This window comes from Heterodontus francisci, chromosome 13, assembly GCF_036365525.1.
Source record: "Heterodontus francisci isolate sHetFra1 chromosome 13, sHetFra1.hap1, whole genome shotgun sequence".
Lineage (NCBI taxonomy): Eukaryota > Metazoa > Chordata > Chondrichthyes > Heterodontiformes > Heterodontidae > Heterodontus > Heterodontus francisci.
Window position 1 is genome coordinate 110,670,210 of NC_090383.1, and position 24,877 is coordinate 110,695,086.

A 24,877-nucleotide genomic window follows, 5' to 3' on the forward strand; every position below is an offset into this window, starting at 1 on the left:
TTCTGTGTACTGTGAATGGTTTATCGGCTAACAGTAAGTTCCCTTGACGTGGTGTTTAATTTTATCGGAATCCAGTTCCTCATTCGTATGCTGCAATGGAGAGCTTTAGGATTTCTCTGGATGGGTTGAATGGTGATAGGCTGAATGGCCTCCCTATTGCCTAAATATCTTGTGGGGAAAAAAAGCATCACGTCAACCCTGCAATGTTATGTCGTGTGTTTGAATGCCACTGTTGTGCCTTTCCCCAGTCCTCTTGCTATGAAGGAAGTTACCAATCAGTGCAGTAACTAGCTGGTGTTAGTTAACATGCGCTCGCTTGTCACCCAACTAACCGAAAGCATCTTCCCACCATCAGCCAGACTGTGAAAGACAGAGCAGTGACACTCTAAACACACTTGGTTAGAAGTCCAGATGTCCGTCAGCTTGACAATCACAGCGACATCTTGAAAGATCAAATGTGGAGTTTCATACGACCAGGGAATCTTGTTCCCAAGCCCACTAAAGCAATAAAGTTACTGGTCTGATCAATCACACCCTACACACAGGTTCTACAGTGTACAGGATACAGCAACTGCATCATTTCCCTGCAACAAACACATTCCTGTACCATTGTAACTTCTCATCATACACAATAGTCCTGATGGGACCCATCTCACAGTTATAGAGGAGTTCAAACCAAGCCTAAGGATTTACAGCTCTGACGGCAGTGGAAAGAATGACTGCTATTAATATTATATATATATATATATATATATACTATATGGAACTGACTGACAGGAAGGAAATGAGTTTTTGTACTCAATAGAGCTCAGATCAGAGGGCGCAGAAAACAGAACTCATCTGAAAGAATTGTAGAATCTTGCAGCACAGAAGGAGGCAATTCAGCCGGTCGTACTTGTCCTGGCTCTTTGCAGGAGCTGTTCACCTTGTCTCACTGCCCTGTTTTTTCCCCGTAGCCCTGCACTTGTTTCCTTTTTAAGTGTTTATCCAGTTTTTGAGGTTACTATTGAGTCTGCTTCCACCACCCTTTCAGGCAGTGCATTCCAGATCGTCACAGCTCACTACTTGCAAAACAAATTCTCTTCATTTTCCCCGTGCCTCACTGTCACTCCGGCCCCTCCCACTGTTGTCTTTTATGCCAATTATTTTAAATCTGTGTCCTCTGGTTACTGACCTTCCTGCCAGTTTTTCCCTGTATATCCTGTCAAAACCATGAGTAGCTCAGTTAAATCCTCCCTTAACGTTCTCTACTGTAAGGAGAATATAGGATGTAAACATTGCAGATTAACATTGCATTTTATATTGAAAGTAACCATTTGCTGAACACTGCAGTCCTAAGAAAAACAGCTAGTTAAATGTGCCCAAAATTGTTTTACCCTCAACCAAAGATAGACAATTAGTAATTTATCATTGTGTTCCACTTGTGCTTACATTGTTTAGTTTTAGTTTAGTTTAGAGATACAGCACTGAAACAGGCCCTGCGGCCCACCGAGTCTGTGCCGACCATCAACCACCCATCTATACTAATCCTACACTAATTCCATATTCCTACCACATCCCCACCTGTCTCTATATTTTCCTACCACCTACCTATACTAGGGGCAATTTATAATAGCCAATTTACCTATCAACCTGCAAGTCTTTGGCATGTGGGAAGAAACCGGAGCACCCGGAGGAAACCCACGCAGACACAGGGAGAACTTGCAAACTCCACACAGGCAGTACCCAGAATTGAACCCGGGTCGCTGGAGCTGTGAGGCTACGGTGCTAACCACTGCGCTGCCCTGCTGAGCGCCTTGCTGTTCCATTCATCAAAGGAGATGAGGCAGTGAGAGTTCGTAGGTATCTTTGATGGCCACCCACTCTGCAATCACTGTGTTCGCTGTGAGGTTTCCGTTCATGACTGGTGTCTCCTGTTGCCGTCAGATTTTAGTGACATGATGAGTGGTGTGATAAGGAACAGCTGCTGTTGTGGCCTAGTAATTTTAAGTTCGAGTGTTTGTTCGACTTGATACTCTCTCCTCTCACCCTGCTGTCCATGCCAGCAGATCAATATACTGTACTGATCAATTTTTTAAAAAATTTAGCTTATTAAACTCTGATGCACTTATCGATGGCAAGAAGTTATTTGAACGATTGATCAATACTGGTTTTGGTAGGACATGGCTTTAACAATTTAAAGCAGTCTTAAGTGACTGTAAGAAACCCACTGTCTGTGTTTATGATGTGGTTCTAGTGGGACTTTAGCAGATTGGATCAGCAGAGAGTTTGCCACCAAATATCATCTCCTAGGCTGACTTTGATCAGCGGTTCTGAGGCATAAACCAAGGTAATATCAGATATATGCAGTTACCTGCAAATTCATTGCACCATGTTTCTCTTTTAAGTGGTACAGAAGCTTTATTCACAGTTTATAAAGAGTAACCTTGATCTAGCGGCACCAGTAACAACTGTTAATAGTATATTTTTTAATTACTCGTTCATGGGTTGTGGGCATCGCTGGCTAGGCCAGCATTTATTGCCCTTGAGAAGGTGGTGGTGAGCTGCCTTCTTGAACCATTGCAGTCCATGGGAGGTAGGTACACCCACAGTGCTGTTAGGAAGGGAGTTCCAGGATTTTGACCCAGCGACAGTGAAGGAACGGCGATATAGTTCCAAGTCAGGATGGTGTGTGACTTGGAGGGGTACTTGCAGGTGGTGATGTTCCCATGCATTTGCTGTCCTTGTCCTTCTAGGTGGTAGAGGTCGGGGTTTGGAAGATGCTGTCAAAGTCACTTGGTGAGTTGATGCAGTGCCTCGTGTATATGGTACACACTGCTGCCACTATGCGTCAGTGGTGGAGGGAGTGAATGGGGTGCAATCAAGCGGGCTGCTTTGTCCTGGATAGTGTCGAGCTTCTTGAGTGTCGGAGCTGCACTCATCGAGGCAAGTGTGCCTTGTAGATGGTGGACAAGCTTTGGGGAGTCAGGAGGTGAGTTACTCGCTGCAGAATTCCCAGCCTCTGACTTGCTCTTGTAGCCACAGTATTTATATGGCTGATCCAGTTCGGTTTCTGGTCAATGGCGACCCCCAGGATGTTGATGGTGGAGGATTCAGTGATGGTAATGCCATTGAATTTCAAGGGTAGATGGTTCGATTCTCCCTTGTTGGAGATGGTCATTGCCTGGCACTTGTGTGGTGTGAATGTCACTTTCCATTACTTGTAGTGCATCGTGTATTAATAGGATGAAATGGTGATAAGTAGGTGAGGCTTTATGTACAAAGCCATGCAGCCTGTGTATTATGGGGCGGGGGAGTGAATTCAAATATATTGCAATCAGAAATCACTGTGATTAGCAGTGAAGTATTAACTGATGCCGAGCAGGGCAGAGCCTTGCCAATGGGACTTAATGAAATGCAGTCGGACCACTTTGACTAAGACAATCTTAACCTGCAATTCAGAAAGTGTCACATGGGGTGAGGGAAGGTGGGGGAGGAAACAGGTTCCTCCCCACTCATAGGGCTGGATTTACATTGCCATAAACAATGGCGGCCCGCACGTGGCGGCTCATTTAACTGGCCAGGGTGTACCGTTCCAATTGATGATATGGAGGGGGCGGGCGGTCCGTCCCCAGTAATGGCGTCAGGCGTGACACCATTTTTAAAGGGCTTCGAGCCATACATTGCAATTTAAAATTTAAAGCAACATTGTTTTTAAAAAATTAATTAACTTCTGACCCTCTCCCACCCACTTTCCCCCCACCCCCCACAAAAAACACTTAACTGGTGCACCTGACTTTCCACCCCAAAGTTCATAAACCTTAAACTTTACCCCTTCCCGCCATCCCTTAGACCAATTAAATTACTCTGATGCTGCTCCCCTCATCTCCCGCACAGAGAAACTTACCTGCTCCCCCCTCCCAACCAGTGTTCCACCTCGGATCTCCGGACGGCGATGTAAAGGCACAGGAGTGCTGACCCCGGCACCAATATCAGGCCGGGCCTTCACGACATCGCGGCCCATGGTGTGCCTCTTCCAGAGGCATTTTCCAGCCCCCGACATCGGTGAAATGCAGCCCTATTATAATCTTTGTTCCTCTAACTTCAGCCTCTTGTATACTCCACCCCTTACCATTGCCAGCTGGGTTCTCAGCTGCCTAGGCCCCACACACTGGAATTCCCTCCCTAAATCCCTCCACCTTCCTCCCTTCCTTTAGTGATCTCCTAAAAACCCACATCTTTGACCAAACCTTTGGTCACCCTTCCTAATGTTTTCCTTTGGCAGGATGTCCATTTCCTCCTTGTGCCTTCAAGGTGCTTCTGTCCAGCAAAAGGGAAGTTGGACGTTCAGCTTTGAGCGCTGTCTGCATACTTGAAGAGCATGATGCTACTCCATCACCGTGTAGTAATTATCGACCAATTATTTTTCCCCTTTTCGCCTCCTTATTTTCTATTTTTTTTTTAAACCGTTTCATTGTCCTAGAATCTTCAAACTGAAGCTTGGTGTCACTACTTCTTGATCCCGACTTGTCTCCTCTTTTGTTCTGTTCAAACTCAGTGGTGTCCTGTGCTATGGCCCTTGACCTTTCAAGGTTAGCTCGGTGCTATTCATGTTGAGGGAAGCACTGAATCATTGGGCTCGGGAAATCCTGGTACCTCACATGCCTTTTCTTTTGGACAGTTGCATTGAAGTACAACAGTACTGACTTGGTATTATAAAAGACACAGGCTGTGTTGTAGCTCATTGATCAGTGGAGCAGTAGAGGGAGTTTATAGCTGAGGTCACCTCAGATGGGAGGGCCATAAATTCCAATGCAGGTTCAATTTGTATGGATAATGTGATTTGCAGATGTTTTACTTCGTGGCGGAGCTTTCCAATTACAAACAATTCTGCCCTCCCGTTATATCAATAGGTACAGATCTGTGGCATGCACCTTTAAGTGATTTTAAATCACATGCCTGAAGCTGTCCTTCTCTAGGCTCATAGGAACAGGAGGAGGTCATTCAGCCCCTCAAGTCTGTTCCTCCATTCAATTAGATTCGGGCTGATCTGTATCAAAACTCAATCTACCTGCCTTGGTTCTGTAACCCTTAATATCCTTACCTCAAAAAATCTATCAAGCTCAGTTTTGAAATTTTCAATTGATCCCCAACCTCAGCAGCTTTTTGGGGGAGAGACTTCCAGATTACCACTCCCCTTCGTGTGAAGAAGTGCTTTCTGACATCAACCTCTGGATGTTAAGGTTATGCCCCCTTGCTCTGGACTCCCGCCACCAGAGGAAAAGGTTTCTCTGTATCTACGCTAGCAAATCCTTTAATCATCTTGAACACCTCATTAAATCACCACTTAACCATCTATACTCGAGAGAATACAAGCTTAGTCTGTACAACCTTTCCTCATAACTTAACCTTTTTAGCCCCAGTATCAATCTGGTAATCTGCAGTGCACCCCCTCCAAGACCAATATATCCTTCCTGGGGTGTGGTGCCCAGAATTGAATGCAGTTCTACAGATGGGGTCTAACCATACAACTGTACCATGACTTCCACTCCTTTGCATTTTATATCTATTGTGTAAATAATCTATAGGATGCTTTGTGGAAACTGAACTTAACGCCTTCCTCCTCTGCTACCTCTTTCACCAAGAAGGGCAAAACAGGAGGAACGCCATCACCTCCGAGTTCCCCCTCACGTCGCATGCCATCCTGACTTAGAAATGTACCCTCTATTCCTTCATCGTCACTGGGTCAAAATCTTGGAACTCCCTTCCTCACGTCATTGTGGGAGCACCATCATGATCAGGACTGCAGAGGTTCAAGGAGGAGGCCCACCACAATCATCTTAGGGCAACCAAGCATGGGCAATAAAATGCCACCTTGCTGGTGTCGCCCAGATCTCAAGACCAAAAAGGTTCAGGAATTATATAATCACTGAAACTTACAGAACAGAAGGAGGCCCTTCAGCCCATCATACCTGTGCTAGCTCTTTGAAGGAGCTGTCCAACTTCTTCCCCATAATCCTGCGAATGCATGTCCATTTGCCTTTTGAAAGTTCCTATGGAATCTGATTCCACAACCCTCCCTTTCAGGCAGTTAGCTCCAGAATCAATGTTTTAGAGGCATAGGACAATGTAAAATAACATCATGTGCCGTTTCCATGTGTTGGCTGAAACAGTCCTGGTCCTGTCAAGGGAACTCATAATATCTACTGAGACTCAATCCCCACTCTTGAGTTTAAAAGCTAGAGAATGGCACTCAAAAATCACTCAAAATTGAATGCAATGCTAAGTGCAAAGTAAAAGCACCTTTTTATCTATTCAAAAGCTTTGTAACCGAAGAAAGTTCCAGCACAGAAGGAGGCCATTCATCCCATTGTGTCTGTATTGGCTCTATGATAGTGCAATCCAAAACTAATCCCACTGCTCCCCAAACTGCACACAGGCGCGTAACTTTTTCTACGTCAGAAATGTATCCATTGTCCAGTAAAGCATTAAATGGATTCTGCCTGTTGTGTATAAATGAATTCTCCAGTGGGTTATTCACTAGAACATGTGGAGGCAGAGACTCGTTCTATTTTTGTTGTCCTATGTTTCACTATTTGCATAATTTATTCAATATTTCCTTTTATAGCATTTTGTTTACATGAATTGAGCTGTATAATCAGTACTCAGTGGGGAACAATAAGGCATAGAATTTAATCCAACCTTGAAGGTGACATTGATCACTCATCCGTGTTGTTTTTGTTTAGTCCTCTGGTGTGTCTCCATTGTTGAATGGATCCAGCATTCCATAGTCACAAATTGTTATCAACTGTTTATGCCGTGGGTGTTTTTTTTTATCAGAAAGGCCTTAATTTGTATGAAGTCTGCCAGTGAAAAAAAGAACAAATTTGCATTTATATAGCACCTTTCACGACCACAGGACGTCTCAAAGCGCTTTACAGTCAATGTTGTAATGCAGGAAATGTGGCAGCCAGTTAGTGCACAGCAAGCTCCCACAAACAGCAATGTGATAATGACCAGATAATCTGTTTTAGTGATGTTGGTTGAGGGATAAATATTGGTCAGGACACTGGGGAGAACTCCCCTGCTCTTCTTCCAAATAGTGCCATGGGATCTTTTACTTCCATCTGAACAGGCAGATGGGGCTTGGTTTACCGACTCATCTGAAAGACGGCACCTCCGACAGTGCAGCACTCCCTCAGTACTGCACTGGAGTGTCAGCTTTGATTTTTGTGCTCAAGCCCTGGAGTGGGACTTGAACCCAAAACCTTTTGACTCAGAGGTTAGATATTGGCCAGGACCCTTTTCCAATAGTTCAGTGGGTTTACAGAGTGAGTAGTCCACCGTACAGACCCAGGTAAGTCCCATGTTTAATCTCAACCTGTGCTGACTTAGATGTTTTTAGCTGGGGTCAGTATAACACGTCTTGGCATCACTGCGTTAGGTAGAGGAAAATCAGCCAAGGTTCCCTGTTAAATTTTCTTTGAAAAGAATTCAAAGCCTTCAGGAGAGGAGAGGAGGCAAAGGAAGAAAATTAGTGGGGAAAGTTGGTGAAAAGGAAAAACAACTGTGCCATAGACTTGTTACAGCACAGAAGGAGGCCATTGGTAACCAAGGAAACAACACTTGTGACATTGAGTATTGCTGAAAACAGAGACATTTTGTCGAAGCTTTTCATCTTACACTCATCAGGACAACTCGCAAGAATACCAATGTAAGGGAAAGCAACAAATTTATACTGTATGGGAAGAGAATGCTGATTGGTCGGCAAGGGCCCTGTTCTTTGCAGACAGAAAGAACATAAACACATATTGCTGCGCCTGTTTCAGCCAAACAAAATAAGTGACAGCCATTCGCTGGTTCATTCCTCAGGGCAATGCTTTGACCAATCAGAGTCAAGCTGCCTGGTTTAAATTTCAAACAAAGCTTGGCAGTTAATTGTCAGTCACCAGAAACTGGTGCATTCTCCAAGGCAATGCCTGCGCCAATCAGAGTCCACTTGCCAACCAATCAGCACTCTCTTTCTTGCGAATTGTCTTGATAAAAGCTTCAATAAAATTTCTCCGTTTTTTAGCAGTACTTGTGATATTCTTAACAGTCAATTTCCATAGAGAGAGCACCTCCATAAACTTACAGTAAAGCTTTTCTGTAGAACTAATGCTTTCATGAGGACATTATGATCTAGAAACATGAGGGTGTAAGATGATCAATAAATTGATAGAATTGTGAATTTTATCACTTGTGTTTAGTATAAAAGTCACAATTAATACACTTGATTTTAGGCTAATTGGTGACAGTAATCACATGTTTCTACTTATCTGATGGTGTGAAAGGAAGTATGCCATATATCAGCCTTGGATCAGTAGAAGGACACCTGCCTCTGATTGAGAAGGTCGCGGGTTCAAACCCCATTTCAAAGACTCGATCATTGCTGCTAATCTGTTTTAGTGGTGTTGGTTGAGGGAGAAAATAGTGGCCAGGATACCAAGGAGAATTCCCCTGCTCTTCAAATAGTGCCATGGGATCACTTAGATCCACTTGTAAAGGCAGACGAGGTTTAACATCAGTTTAACATCTCCTCCAAAAGCTGACACCTCCAACAGTGCAGCACTCCCTCAGTACCGGAGTGTCAGCCTAGATTTTGTCCTCAAATTTCTAGAGTGGGACTTGAACCCATGTTCTTCTGATTCAAATGAGAGAATGTGGAACCTCAAATGGAAAAAGATGGAAATCTAATAGATTAGAGAGAATGCCGGAAAATCCATGGCAGATCTGTAAACTCCAGTGCCCAGATAGGTGACTGCCGTGGCTGAACTGGAGGCACAGATCAGCACTTGTTGAGGGTAACCCATACTTTACAGCCACTGCATAATCCCTGTTCTGAGCTTAAGAACACGGCAGAGGTAAGGGATGCAGAGAATTAACACAACCGCAGCGCAAATAAACCCAGAGGTGAACCATTCAAACAATTTTGAAAGTTTTCTCATCTGCCATTTTATTCACCTCAGTCTGCCATCAAGGGGTCGAAATAAGGTTTGCAGCATAATTTTAAAAGTGACTCAGCTCCCAATAATTATGGAACTAATTCATGACAGCTTCTTCCCATTAAATCTTTAGTTGAAGGCCTCAGCCGTTTGGAAAAGCTTGGGCTGGGGGGACTTTTTGTTTTTGGATGCTGCATTCTGAGCATGTGCACAATTTCCTAAAATACGTCTGTAGGATTCTCTGCACATGTGGTGGGAAAATAGCTTCTGAGCTTATTTTCCACACAAAAAAACAAACTGAGGTCAAATTCTGAAAGGTTTTTGGGTGACGGGTTCGTTAATAGTCGAGGGCAATTATGGGAATCTATGTTTGGTTTATACTTTAGATCAAAACCATTCAAATGAATTCAGCTGTGTGGGAAAGGAAACACCAGATTTTGGAAACTTAATTGAGCAAAAACAGTTTTGGATGAAAACTATTAGCAACCCCGGCTCTAGGAACCCCCTCTCATCGTTCCCAAATGTTTCTCAACTCTGACACGAGATGCTCCCAGTGCTGCCAAAGCCCAGAAACTCCCCACGCACCCCACCCCTATTAAATCCTGTGACCTCCTCCCTCCCAGAGCTGCTAAACTCTCGATTCCTAACTCCTTCTTAGTACATCTTGCTTTCCATCTTGTTGCATGTCTGGGCTTTATTTTTAAAAAAGGTGAGATTAATTTGAGTGCATAAGTGAAGGTACATAAAATCATCAATGGCAGAGATTTGTAGTTTTCATAGCAAAATGAGCAGAACACCAGATTAGTGGAGAGCACTGGGCATTAATAGAGAACATTAGGCAATAGCAGAGAGCTCTAAGTATCAGAACTTTATGGTACAGGCTAAATAGACCAGTGAGTCTTTTCCTCCTTATCAGTTTCATAGGTTTTTATGCTTTTTGCTAGGCAGAAAGCAGTGACTCCTAAAAGAAACACCATGAGGTGATCTCCCTAGGTCCTTGACCACAGGTTGGACATTCCCCAGATTGAGCAAATGCTCTGCACAGCCTCGTTCTTCCCAACAGTCTGGTATCAATAACCTCGACCTCTGCTCATGGTTTCACTGATAGAACAATCAGGATGCAAGAAGGCAATTTGGATCCATCAAAGCTCATTTCTTAAACCACTTCCATCCGCCTGAATCTGAAATTGTTAAAGAATGCATTGAACGTGAAGTTAATTAAAGTCGTAACTTAAAATGGCCCCAGAGAATATTGATAAGATATTTCAGTATTGCAGCTGTCTTCCCTTTATTCCAACAGGCCTTGTATTTATATAGCATCTTTAACATAATAAAATATCCCGAGACACTTCACAGGAGCATTATAAAACAAAATATGACACCAAGCCACAAGAGGAGATATTAGGTCAGATGATCAAATACTTGGTCAAAGAGGTAGGTTTTAAGGAGTGTCTTAAAGGAGGAAAGCGAGGTGGAGAGGTGTAGGGAGGGTATTCCAGAGGCTGGGGCCTCAGCAACTGAAGGCACGGCCACCAATGGTGGAGTAATTAAAATCAGTAATGTACAGGAGTCCGGAATTAGAGGAGTACAGATATGAGGGGCTGGAGGAGATTACAGAAATGGGGAGGGGTGAGGTCATGAAGGGATTTGAAAACAAGAATGAGAATTTTAAAATCGAGGCGTTGCTTGACCGGGAACCAATGTAGATCTGCGAGTACAGGGGTGATAGGAGAACGGGACTTGGTGCAAGTTAAGACAAAGGCAGCAGAGTTTTTGATGACCTCAATTTTATGATTTGAGGATTCATACTGGAAGCAGTTGTCTTGGAGGAGGTGCCATAAAGAGATGCAAGATGATTTGCAGAGTCAAATAAGTAATCCCAAAACGAGAGTTTTGTGTATGCTAGGTTAGCAGGACAAGATCGCAAGACTGTGGAGGGCAAATTTAAGGCCGTTGTCTGTGACAAAAATGAAGCAGTTTTGCCTCGTTGTAATCACAGTCGCTTTAATTAAATCACAGCACATAAGGAAACTGTTGAAGAATGTGATCTCCGATTAGAATCAGATGTTAGCCATGTGGAATTATACATTTTATAATTGATGAAGGGCGGCATTTTGTTTGTGGCCTCTGGGGAGAATCATAGAAGAGGAGACAACAACAACTTGTGTTCAGATAGCACCTTTAACAGAGCAAAGCCTCCCCAAGGCGCTTCACAGGAGCGCAATCAAACAAAATGTGACTCCGAGCGACATAGGGAGATGTTAGGACAGGTGAGAGGTGGGTTTGAAGGAGTGTCTTCCAGGAAAAGGGAGAAGTGGAAAGGCAGAAGGGTTTAGGGAGGAAATTCCAGAGCGTCGGGCCTAGGTAGCTGAAGGGAAATTAAAAATAAACTGCCCAAGCCTAGATTTTCCAATCAGCCTTAATTCTAATGGCAGTGGGGCTTGTTTATTTGAAATGGGTTACATGCCTGCGCTAGCATGGACACGATGGGCTGAAGGGTCTGTTTCTGTGCTGTATAACTCTATGACTATTATAATAAGATACGCAGGGGGTAATTTTCAGAGTTGGTGGCAGAGTTGTTGTAGAACCTGTCCGAATTTTATCCTGTGGATTTTGCCCAGGCGGTGAAGGTGAAAATTGCAGTCTCGGATTGATGTATCATACGGTCTGGAGCTCCCAAGAACTTCTGGGATGGTTTTGTCAACACTTACTGTCTCGCCAATCAATCAAGAGGGTGTGTGTGTAACGGAATAAGTCTTTCACTTGAGAATTTCTTCGTGGCCACAGGCAGGCGTTTACTGCAGGCTTACCTAAATGCCGCATTTGTCTCTGATTGACAGCCAATGCTGGACGGGGTCAGTGATCGATAAGGACTGAAGGATGAGTAATCCACGTGTCAAACTCTTCAAGTTTCCTTCCTTAAACTCCTTGGGTTGTTTTCCTTGTATCCTATTGTTCTCAAACATGGTGTCAGTCAAATAAATCTACAAAACACAGCTGGGGGATTAGAAGCACAAATACCTTGCCATTATTGTTGCTTATCTCGAGGAACTCACTCTTGCTGGGGAAGGCTACAAAGAAGTCAGCTTTCCCAGTGATTGTATTGATTTGCTGTCTTGCAATCTCACCGCTCAAGTGCTAAAGAATTGGCATCAGTTTGATCCAGTGTGTGGCATCGTGCTGGTAGCATAGTCCAACTGGACTTTAACATAGCCAAAACCTGACCGTAAAAATTCGACTTTCGTGTAGTTTGGCTCCTGGTTAAGCAGCGCCTCAATTTTAATAATTCTCATCTTTGTTTTCAAATCCCTCCATGGCTTCTCCGTTCCCAATCTGTGTAAATTCCTCCAGCTTCACAACTCTCCAAGATATCTGCACTCCTCTAATTCTGGCCACTTGTGCACCCCTGATTTTCAGCACTCCGCCATTGATGGTCATGCCTTCAGTTGCCTAGGCCCCAAGCTCTGAAATACCCTCCCTACACATCTCTGCCTCTCTGTCCTCTTTTAAGATCCTCCTTAAAACCTACCTCTCTGACCAAGCTTTTGGTCACCTGACCTACTATCAGCTTCAACAGTACTTTGTTGGCTTTGAAGCCGTTTGGGATGGCCTGAAATCAAGAAAGGCACGATATAAATGCAGGCTCTCTTCCTTTGAAAATATAAAACTGTAATCTCATTGAGATGGCGGCACACAAGCTGCATGAGAGATCACAAAATGGAAGTTAGTTGTTTGCCACCAAGGTAGTGTAGGATGCTAAGATGAGAAAAGGTAGGAGACAGGCTGAGATATAAAGCAGGATCAAGATTTGTGCATGACTGTTTACATTGATTTGGTTTGTGTATAGAGCTTTATCACTCTCTCTACAATCTCACTTTCGATAATGCTGCAGCATCACAAGCATTAAGAAGACCAGCATAGGTAGTTGTAAAACGTTTCAACAGAAGTTGGAAAAACAGTTGAGAGCACTGATTGATCATCAATACTGAGCCTGAATCTAGTGAAAACGCCCTTAATCAAATTCTGAATTCATAGTTGTCAGCCCTGGCACAGTGGCAGCACTCTCACCTCTGAGCCAACAGTTTATGGATTTGAACTCCACTCGAAACACTTGAGCACAAACTCTAGGCTGGCATTTCAAGGCAGCACGGAGGGAATGTCAGAGATGCTGCTTTTCAGATGCCACCTTGACCCCATCTGCCTTCCCATGGTACTATTGGAAGAAGAATGGGGGAGTCTCCTGGCCAATATTTATAGGATCATCGAATCGTAGAAAGTTTATGGCACGGAAAGAGGCCACTGGGCCCATTTATCCCTCAATCAACATCATACGAAAAGATAATCTGGTCGTGATCACACTGCTGTTTGTGGGAGCTTGCTATGCACAAATTGCATTTCTTGCACCTTGACGACACTTCAGAATAATTTCATTGGCTGTAAAGCACTTCGGGACGCCGTGAGGTTATGAAAGGCGCTATATAAATGCAAGTTTTTTTTTACCCGTAGATGCCTTAATCTACATAAATGCACCTCTCTCAGTTGTATTTTCAGCATCCAAGAGAGGGAGCTGTTTTCTCACAAAAATCTCACATTTTCCAATACCTTGCCCCAACATTTTGAGTGAATTTACAGCTAGGCTTGGCACCTTTGGATAATTCCAAACTATTGGATAGTGTAGACAGTGAGGAGCGTGCATTTCATCAACCTGCGGATTTGCAGCAACCGCAGGATTTTGCCATTTTGTACCAGAGAACAGAAATCTGGGGAATTTATTGACTGAGTCAAGATCTTTAGGGGTTTTGACAAGCTGAACCCTGAGAAATGATTTCCTATGGCCCTGCGGACAGCAGTGAAGTGGGCAGTGGGGTGAAGCTCGGAGGTGGGGGTAGTGGATGGGTCAGCACCGTGCTCTTGACGCCGAGGGTAGTGAAGATCTGGAACAGACAGTCCAGGGAGGCTGTAACATCTATCACTTCTTTGAACTCTGTGGCTAGAACCCGACATTCTGCTTCCTAATCCGGAACTTTACAAAAGCCGCTTGCCTGCATTCTGCTGGCTTGATAACTTAATTGCCAACCTCAGAAGGAAACAGACTCTCAACAGGAAAACTGTACCCAAACTGCGTTTCAGTCATTGTTCTGTGCTGAGGTCAGGGCACTTTGGAAACCTGAGATTCAACAAGGCTGTGTTTTGTGAAATCACAGATGAGGAGATGTGTCAACTCAAACAGAAAGTAAATCACATTGAAAATCAATAATATCAAGCTTTATGTGCGGAGGTTCCGACGTCGAGATGGATTTGGATATTTCTTTGTGTTATGTGGGGTCAGAGCAGGCTGACCTCAAGGCAAGTGATGCAGAGATGGACCCAACTGGTCAGTGGCTTTACTGGTCAGTGGCTTTACGTTTCTGCATCTCTCACAAGATCGTCTTACTGTAGCAGTGGCCAAGCACAGTAAACACAGACCACGTCAACAGAAGTAAAACACTGCAGAGGCTGGAAATCGGAAATGAAAACAGAAAATGCAGGAAAACACTCAGTGGGTGCGGCAGCATCTGTAGAGGGAGAAACAGAGTTAATGTTTTCAGCCAATGACCTTTCACAGAACCACACCTAATCTTCTGACTTCGGTGAAGCTGAAGAGTGTTTCAATAATGGAATAAAGGGAGGATCATTTCCGGGGGTTTGGGGCTCTCTGTGAAAAGCCATTCAAACTTTGAGGGTGATTTCACTTTTGATTGTTTACATTGATGCTAAATGTATCGGCATCAAGTTCAACATCGAGTATATCCCAAACTTGAATGGTGGTTCTTTGAAAAACCAAGAGACCTTACATTGCAATTTAAACCCCAAATCATTCCCACTCGAATTCCATCCTTACTCCCGTTGCTTAAATCCAATTTTACAGTTGTGTTAACCAGGTCTAGTTTCCGTGGCTTGTGTTGATTAAAAACTGTGCTATCACATTGAGAGGTTTGTACATATAAATGTATAGAGGGGGGGAATGCACTACTGGATCATCCATGTGCACTACAGCGCTTGTTATGTACTGTGCTAAGATGTAAAGAGCCAGTGTATTTTTCCTTTGAAACTCATAACTTATGTCCTGTTGATAAGTTTTTGTGGTTAGGCTGTTGGTCTGTACCTGAACCACATGAAATGGGTTAACGATTAGTGCTGGGCAAGGAGTGATGGCCTTGCCAGTGACACCCATAAATCACGGAAACGAATAATAAAAAAAAATGTTGGGTCTAGTGAATCACATTTTTCCCCAAGATGGTGCGGCCTAAAATTGGGGGAGATGTTCCCAGCCGCAAAGTCCAGGTCCAGTTGGGAGCAGCAGGCAGATTTCATCTGGTCTCTTCCTTTGATCCTCTCTGCATCCAATCCGATCTGTGCCGGCCCTTGCAGAGACACAGTGCTGTGTGAGTCCTGACCCCTTTCTGCTAATTCTCCTCAGTAACCAAAAGTCAGGTGGGAGCCTAGATGGTCGATGGCAAGCAGTTCGACCATGGGAGGTAGCACAGCCAAGCCTATTGCCCTGACCTCACATCACTGAGACGCACACCAATCCTGGGAACGCCTTTGATTACTGTGGCCAGTGCTTTTACTGGTGCATAGGTGAGCTAGATATTGTCTGTTTTTGGTTTCTCCCATTCATGAATGTTGTTCCAGATGAGAGCAAGGTGGTACCTGACAGCGGTGGGATTGCTGAAACTGGGAGCTCATCTCATAGGACTTAACAGGTGTTAACTCCGTTCCACAGTATTCTGGTCCTCTGGCATGCTCTGCCAGATAAACCTACTATTTTAGAAAGTACCATTTCCACAGCAGTTCATTGCAGTAGGCACTCTCCAACTAAACAACCCCATGGTACTATTTGAAGAAAGGGAATAGGAGTTTCTCCGCCAATACATATCCCTCAAATCGTAACACAGACGATCCGGTCATTATCACACTGCTATCCCACACTGTGGGATCTTGCTGTACACAAATTGGCGGCCGCACTTCCTCCACTGCAACAGTGGCTACACCTCTAGAGTGCGTCATCAGCTTTGGAACATCCTGAGGTGGTGGAAGACGCTATTTGGATGTAAGCTCTTTCTGTTAACATGTTTGATATTTGTGGGAAAGCTACTGTTATTGGATTTAACAATGTTTTGAAGCAGTGTAGAGCCCCAAAAAATAGACTTTTAATTAAACAAAATGCGATTGTGTCTTGAACAGAGAAGTGTTCCTTTTGGACCAAAGACTCCTCGTGCTCTTTGTTTCTGCTTGCCAAGCTGCACACACAATTGAACACTGCACAAAGCATGGAGCTTGGGTTGTAACACAACCGACTTAGGTCAAGGGGCTAAGTTTCATGCTTCCTGGACAATGGTGATTCTGACCCCGACCCAAGAAAGCCGGGTCCAGACTTCAAAGGTGGGAATCTAAGGCTTCTCTCCGACCTGCCAATACACACGACACTTTGTAATGTTACACTGCAGTTATCAGCTCTCTCCACGCACAGCAAACAACCTGCTAACTTCAAAGCTCGAAGGGAGGTCAGCAATTGAGAGAGGGAGGCGGGGACGAGAATGCTTTCTGACTGGTTATGAATGAGACGACAAATGCGGCACATGTCGTGGGATCCCAGCAGACACGCAGGCAGCCAGCAGAAAGGCCCATTTTGTGTGCCGCCAAGTTCACTTGACAGGTCTCGGGCGTGCCTTGTCAGCTAACCCTGTGCCCTCGCCAGAAAGCACAAAGGTATCCAGTGCATTGACTGCCCTTCTTGATGTCAGTGCAGTTTCTCGGTAAGGGCCAAGGGGTTAACTGTGTAACAAAAGTGCACGGGGTGAGGAGGTGAGATTCTGGGCGAATGAAGATGAAGTGAGGTGTAGCACTGTTGCTTTGGCCACGGGTGATACACATGAAAGAAAAGGAAATAATCTGAAACTGAGGTGAGGTGATGTGGGGGTAAGGTAACCCGAGTGTCAGGACTAGAACTTAACATCTTATACATTCCTGGTAAGCAGACCCTCTTGAATCTCACCACCTTCTCATAAGATTCACTAGGCTTGCTCAGTGTTCAATGGGGAAAGCACATAAGCAATCGATTTCTAAACTGGGATCATAATGAAATCCCAGGGATATCTGATTTGTGCCTGAGGGCCAGGAATATCGTCTGCCATCAGCAGAGTACCCCAACAGTTCCATCTTCCACATAATCAACCGCGTGTGCTGTTTTACTGGCTTGTTATGCTGTGTGCTAATAATCAGTTTCGCCAACTAACGCACCAGTTTTCCCTTGTGCAGCTCATGCTGCTTTTCAGAAGTAAGGGCTGTGGATCTTCAGGAGCATGTCACTTAGCTGCAGGGGGTCTCCGAGAGTATGTCAATGAATTGCCCAGTTCCATTCTTTTCAGTGGTCTTTTAATCCTCCTCACTTTATTTTCTCCCCTTTGCTATCTTCAGTTGTCTCTTTGTGATGTGTGCTGGCTGAGTTTTTCATTTAAATAAAGACTTGTTTACAAATCTCCCCCATGGAGCCCTGCATATCATCTTCATCAGTTGAAGGGGTGGAAGTTAAAGCCTGGCTCGGGTATAAGTTTAAAACCCGGCCCGACCACAGCCGACCCAACCCGGGCCCATGCCCTTTTTTTTTCGGGCCTGACCCAACCCGACCTGAATCTCCTTCATCTGTTCCGGCTGCACGCTATTCCTGCAGCTGGAGTTGTGGGGAATCATGAGTAAGCCCTGATCCCGTGACTTCCCGGATAGCCAGGCTTTAATGGAAGTTATGTTACTGCTGTACAGAGCTCCCATTTGGAGGACTGTAGTCACTTCTGGAAACTGCACCTCAGGAAAGGCATATTGACCTTGGAATGATACCAGGGTAAAGGAGCTAAATTGTAAGATTGTATAAATTAGGCTTGTGTTTCCTTGAGTATAGAAGGTTAAGGGGTGAGCTAATTGAGGTATTTAAGATGATTAAGAGATTGATGGTCTCTCTCTCTCTCCGTTTCCTATGGTTTGATAATGCTGCTGTGAAGCACCTTGGGACATTTCACTATGTTAAAGACACTATATAAATGCATGATATTGTTGTTGCTGTTCTAGGCTGTTCGGGGTGATGTCTGGAAGCACTTCACACAAAGGGTGGTGGAAACCTGGGTCTCTGTTCACCCAAAAAACTGTTGAGGCCAGCAGGGTCAAATGAACATGTCAAAACTGAGATTGTTAGGTCGGGGGGTGAAGGGTGAAGATACAGCTCGGTCCTGATCTTGTTGAATGGCGTAATAGGCCCAAGGTCCTGAATGACCTTTCCCTGTTCCTATGAGCTGCCGTTCCCTAGCTTTGTCCTGATGTTTGCCTAAGTGATTCCTTTACAGTTGGTGTTCAGGCTGCATTTGGGTTAATATTTTGGGGTTTTCGCACTCTTTTTCTGTCAGAAGGCCTCTATCTTTCTGCTCAAGTGAAAAAATATTAAACAGGATGGCCTGAAAATATAATTACTGTGGACAAACAAAAACTACTGGGACCTTAATGGGAAGATATTGCCATCCCTGGTCCTTCAACCTGTTGGCTCAACGCAGTAACTGTGACAATGGACAGAGGCTGCTTCTAATCAGCAACACGTGATCTGCAAATTAATTTGATTTTATTTCTTTTGTCAATTTTTTTCCCTCTCTTTCTTCTGAAGGTTCTGATTCTGTACTGGGGTACAGCCCCACTGACACACTCCCTCACTCTCTCTCTCTCTCTCACCCACCCTCACTCTCTCACCCCCAACTCTCCCTAACTCTCTCTCTCTCCCTCACTTTCTCACCCACCTGCACTCTCACCCTCCTACTCTCCCTCACCTTCTCGTCCTCCCTCTTCCCCTCACTCTCCCTCTTCCCCTCACTCTCCCTCATCCCCTCACTCTCCCTCATCCCCTCACTCTCCCTCATCCTCTCACTCTCCCTTATCCTCACTCCCTCACTTTCATTCACTCTTTTACTCTCCCCCTCTCTCCCCCTTTCCCCCTCTCCCTCCCCTCTCTCCACCCCTCTCCCCCTCTCTCCAGCCCTCTCGCTTCATCTCCCTTTCTCTCCCCCTCCCTCTCCCTCCTCTCTCTTCCCCCTCTCTCTCCCCCTCCTCGCTCTCCCCCCTCCTCGCTCTCCCCCCTCCTCGCTCTCCCCCCTCCTCGCTCTCCCCCTCCTCGCTCTCCCCCTCCTCGCTCTCCCCCTCCTCGCTCTCCCCTCTCCTTTCTCTCTCCCCCTTCTCTCTCCCTCTCCCCTCTCTCTCCCTCATTCACACTCCTCCTCTCACTCACATTCTCCCTCTCTCTCTCTCTCATCCTCTCTCTCTCTCTCATCCTCAACTATCTCACTCTTTGTCCCTCCCTCACTCCCTCCTTCACTCTCTGTTCCTCCCTCATTCACTCAGCTTCCTTCACACTCTCACCCACCATCATTCTCTCTCTCCCTCATGCTCCCTCACTCTCTCTCTCTCTCTCACTCTCCCTGTCCTTTGCATCCATTCTCATTCTCTCTCTTTCCTTCAGTACTCACTCACCCTTGCGCTCTTCCTCACTTTTTCGCTGTCCGTTATTCTCACTTACTCTCACTCACTTATCCACCCTCACACTCTCGCCCGCCCTCACTGTGTCTCTTTCTCACTGCTTCTCGCTTTCACCCATCTGCTCTCTTCGCTGACTTCCCTGGCAGTCACCCATTCAAGCGTGCGCTCTCTCTCCCGCGCCCTCTTGATCTCACTCAGCTGGAACCCTGCCAATTTGTCTGGTCAACTTCCGACACACAGTTGTGTGTCAGGGACAGAGAGGCCAGAGTATGCACGACACTGTAGGAAATCTGTGTGAAAATCTTGTTGCTGCTCTAGAATATATTTCTCTAAACCCTTCTCTTACTCCCAGCTACAACTAAGATTATATCCCTGACTTAACAATTCATGGCCCAGTCATGTCCAGCTGACAGATGTTAAGTCACCATATGTACAAGTTGTAAAACATTGCCAAGAATTACAGTGGGATTTCTTTAGCCCACCCGAATGGAGGGACCTCTCTGGGTGGATAATGGGAATTGGCAAACATTTGAGAGGATTGACCTCTCCTTTCCAATACAGAAGCACCACAGGGGATGAAGACAGATAACCGAGGAAATACTATGTACTTTTATTCATGAAGAAAAACAGCTTAAATACAAATAACAAAAAAAAACCTGTTCCATTAGGCACTGTCTCGTGTAAGGATTTTCCCTGTGGAAGTTCTGGATAGATAATGTGGATTAAGCTGTATTTTAACTAGCTGTCATTCATTTCTGTTTATTTTAAATGGACATTGTTTGAATGTTAAGTCCTATTGCAGAGCTGGGGATGTGCTGTCTGTCCATCTGCACCTGGTTTTTATGATATGGGTGAGGGGACGAGCAGCTATTATTCCACTGTGTTCTTCTGCCATTGGAAGGGGGGATCAAGGAGGCTGTAATTCCACTTGATCTTATACCAATGGGGGGGGGTGCAAGGAGTTACAGTTTCTCTGTATCTGTCTTGATGATCTCTCCAGCTTCACCTTAATCTTGCACCATTGAATATCCCAGAAAAATACACTGACGTCCAAGAATTCAGAACCAGCTTTTTCACATGTGCCAACTTGAATGCTCTGAGTGCTCCTGTTCTACTGTTTGTCTTTTTCTATTCATGATTCACTCAAGGGGAGGTGTGTTCTGTAGGGTTTTATGGCGATCCACCCAGTACTAATTTGGGAATCAATTTACAACACCTGCTGAAATGAATGTAAATAAACCTATCTCCTCTTGTTCCCATCTCTAAATTCAGGAAATAAGCAGGTGTAGTGTTTCTCTGATTACAAGGTGGTGTCAGCTTGATAACAGTTTCCATATAATTTACATTTACCACAGTTGACTGCTGTCATCTCAAACACCATAGCATCTGGAGCAGTGTTCACTTCCTTTTACTTTTCTATTGGAATTTCAGGCTCTCTGATCCTGCTTTGGGACAATGTGTTTCAGTGTGTCACTCCTCCACTTTCCTTCCTCCATCAGTACCAACCTTTTTTTTATTGGTGCCCATTGCACCATTTGTACAGAGCCCAAGAGCAAGGGCACTGGACCGGTTATGAGGGAGTGAGAAAACCAGGGGGCTGAATAATCCCCACTGGAGGCAGGAAACAGGAGTTGGAACTGTTTGCAGGTCCTGCACCCACCTCCAGTGGGTAACTGATTAAAGTTATAATCGTCATGTGGGTGAGCCCTTAATTGGCATGGAGACAAGTTCCTTGTACAATTAAGGGCGGCGGCTGGGCTCTGAAAACTGGAGTGCCAATCAGAGGCCTTGCAGCTTCAGCGAAGCACCCGGCTGCAGTACAAGGTAAGTAATTGAGAGGGTACCTCAACAAGAAGGTGCGCTGGCAGCCCCTTTTTAAAAACTTTAAATAAAAAACAGAAAAACCAGCCAGGCCACCACTGTGGGTTGGTGGTGGGGGGGGGGGGGGGGCGCGTTGCAGGGAGCCCTCTATAGGGCAACCTTTGGCTGCAGCCCCACCCAGGCAGACAGGGATGGCCTGTAGGCCTGCCAGGAGCGCTGGCACTCCAGCCTGCCACTGGTGCCCGCCTCCAGGCAGTTGATCTGCCCCTCATCGCGTCGGGTAACTGGAGGCCAACAGAAAAATCCCAGTCGGCCTCTTTAACTCACCTCTAACAAGGCTTTTAATGAACCTAAGTGCCTGCCCACCCTGTAAGGGCAGCCAGCCTTCCCCGAAATGGCTGACATCAGGAGCAGGTTCGGGAATCTGGCACACCAGCTGGCCTTGTAATTTTCGGGCCCCATCCTCCTCAATTCCCAATGTCGGTGGGGCCTGAAATTTCAGCCCAGGGTGTTTGAAATGATGAAGGGGATCCTTAAGAGGTAGATGCAGAGAAACTGTTACCTCTGGTGGGGAATTCAGAACAACAATCTTAAAACTAGAGATAGGCCAGTTTGGAATGAAATCAGGAAGGAAATCTGGATCTCTCGAAGAATGCTCAGTTAATAGAAATTTTCAAGACTGAAAGTAATATATTTTTATTGGGTGATGGTATCAAGCGATATGGAGAAAAGGTGAGTAAGTGGAGTTGAGGTACAGATCAGCTGTGATCCATTAGAATGATGGAACAGGCTTGAAGGGCTGAACTGCCTACTCTTGCTCTTGTGCTTCTCTCAGTCATGGTCACGGTATAGACTGACACAAGTGAAAGCCTCAACACAAGGATAAGAATCTTAGACCATATTTCCGTGTGCCTTGGACGCTGGATGGTTCCTGGAATTTGGAGTTGGTTGCACTGTGGAGTGCAGCTGTTAGAGGGATCTGTGATCAGCTGCACTGATATATTGTAAAAACAACTTCAGCTTCAGCACATGGCAAGTTACACACAGTTGGCATGGAGTCTCATTCCAATATGTCACTGTTTGGTAAGACTGGCAGTTCTTGGGGCAGGATTCTCCCTGCGGGCTTCAGGACCCCACCGTCCGGCTCAAATGGGGGTCAGAAGCCCACACTCTGTGGGGAACAGTCACTCACCTATGATTTTCCCCAAATTAACCAATTAATGGCCGGAGGGTGGGCTTGCTGTCCAATTAAATACTTTGGGCGGGCTCTCAAAGCTGGAGGGTCAATAGGAGGCCCTCCAGCTTAGAAGCAGCAGACAAGTGAAGGAGAGGGCATCCCAAAATGGAGACACTCTCTCTGCAACTTTTGAAATCTATAGTAAGAAAAGGCCTTTGTAGTTGGGCCTCCATTGATGGGGGTGAACCACTTCACGGGGCGGCCTGCGACTGAAGTTGAACCCAGGCATGCACGGAGGGCCTCTAAGCCTGCCTGGAGTGTTGGACGCCCGGTCTGCTGCTGAGAGGCCGCCTCCAGGCAGCTGCACTGTCCTCCGCTGCCTCCGGGGAACTGGAGGCTGACTGGAAAATCCCAGTTGATCTCCGACAACAGGCCTTAATAGGCCTTTAAGTGATTTGATTGGCTACCTGCTGGCCCCACATCCCACCTCTTGGAAAATGACCTGGGGGCGGGATGGAGCCAGGAAACTGGCATAAACTCAGCAAGTCAGGCTGCATCTGTGGAGAGAGAAGCAGTGTTAACGTTTCAGGTCTGTGCCCTTTCATCAGAACTGACAAAGGTAAGAAAAGTATTAGGTTTTAAGCAAGTGAAAGGCAGGGGGATAGGGGAGAGAACAAAATGGAAGGTGTGTGATAGGGCAGAGGGCAGGAGAGATTAAATAACATATATGTCATGGGACAAAGGCAAAGAGTGCGTTAATGCTTGTGGTGAAAGAAAAAGCATTAGTCGAGAGAGGGTGTTAATAGCAGAATAGTGAGCAGCTCTCTCTACATGAAAAACAGGTACATGGTTAAAAATAAAAATAAAAAAAATAGAAAAATGTAAAAATCGGCCAGTCATGCTCTGAAATTGTTGAAGTCAATGTTCAGTCTGCAAGGCTGTAGAGTGCCTAATCGAAAGATCAGGTGCTGTTCCTCGAGCTTGCGTTGATGTTCACTGGAACACTGCAGCAGGCCAAGGACAGAAATGTGGGCATGAGCGCAGGGAGGAGTGTTGAAATGGCAAGCAAAGAGAAGCTCAGGGTCATGCTTTCGGCACACTGGTCAGCGGCACAAACTTCCACACCCACCCACCTCCGGGCCTGCGCCCATTGGGGGCTATCTCTACGGCTCAAACCGTTGATGACCCATGTCTCCAGATTCAAACTAACTGTCTCCCCGGTCTAAATGGCTCAGACCTCACAGTGTGCTGCGTATTTGTAACCACTGAGCCTTACAACAGGTTTAATATCTGAAGGAAATGGTTTCACTTACTCCTGTATTCTGTGGTCTTCAATCAGTTATTAATGATGCAGTGAGGTTTTTTGCAAGCCACTATTTTTGTTTTATTATCTTGCAGCTGAGATTATAAATTAGGCTCGTAAAGTCACAGAGTCCATTCTGCAGGAATAATTAAGCTTTGTCTCAGAACGTACAAAGGCTAAATCTCCCTTTCATCTTCCTTAACATTAGCTGTGTCACCAAATTCATTGTTTTTTTTAATGCAGGAAATATTTATCCACACAAATATGGATAAATGTAATTGAAATGGTAGCAGAGTTGAGTGAGATGTTCTTTTAGATTCATAAACACCCAGGGGTAGGATTTCCACAGGGGTTTGCCGATCTCTCTGATCCTGAATTCAGCAGGAACTTGGGAGAAACATCATCAAGGGTCGTTTGCACTGATACTCTGGCACCTGCTGATCTCGTGCAGAGAACAAGAGCTGGGAGACCTCCCTTGGGAATTTCAGGCAATTGATTCAGAGATGATAAGATACTTCGACTTGGTACAAGGACAAGCATCCTCTGCTGCCCTCAGAGCTCAGCAGCTGGTGGGTGGGATGTGAGTGAAAGCCTCTCAGTCCTGTCGCCCGCACCCCCACCATGCTTGGGGCAAGCCGCCAGTTATTACTCGGATCTGCTGAGAAAACATCATCTTCCCTGCCTTTCTGTGCAAAGCTCGGGTACTTGGGCAGCAGATGCTACTTACAGACTGGTTCTATGTTGAATGGACAGCGTCTTTGTGCGGCAAGGCCCATTACATTGCATGGACGAGGCATGATAGTTCTTGTCCCTGTGATTCATATCATTACAAGTGTTAGGTGAACCGTAATTTGGTTACAAATACCTTTCTCATGGAGGCAGTGTCCCTTTAATATCTACATTCCTCTGATAGTCTCTCATTTGGCTTTTCCCTTCAGTTCCAACTCTTTGACTCTTGACTCTATCAGACAGATTGCCACCACTTCCACTTGCAGTGATACAGTCTCTCCTTCAACACGCTGTGCTGGACCCTCCCCTCCCCCTCGTTCCTTCTCCAGTGCT

At 45.4% G+C, this 24,877-nt stretch overlaps 1 protein-coding gene across 5 annotated transcripts in view; it reads left to right on the top strand.

Annotated features, from left to right (window-relative positions):
* smyd3 (SET and MYND domain containing 3) overlaps positions 1–24,877 on the top strand; it is a 737,952-nt gene that overhangs the window by 522,640 nt on the left and 190,435 nt on the right. The window lies entirely within an intron of this gene.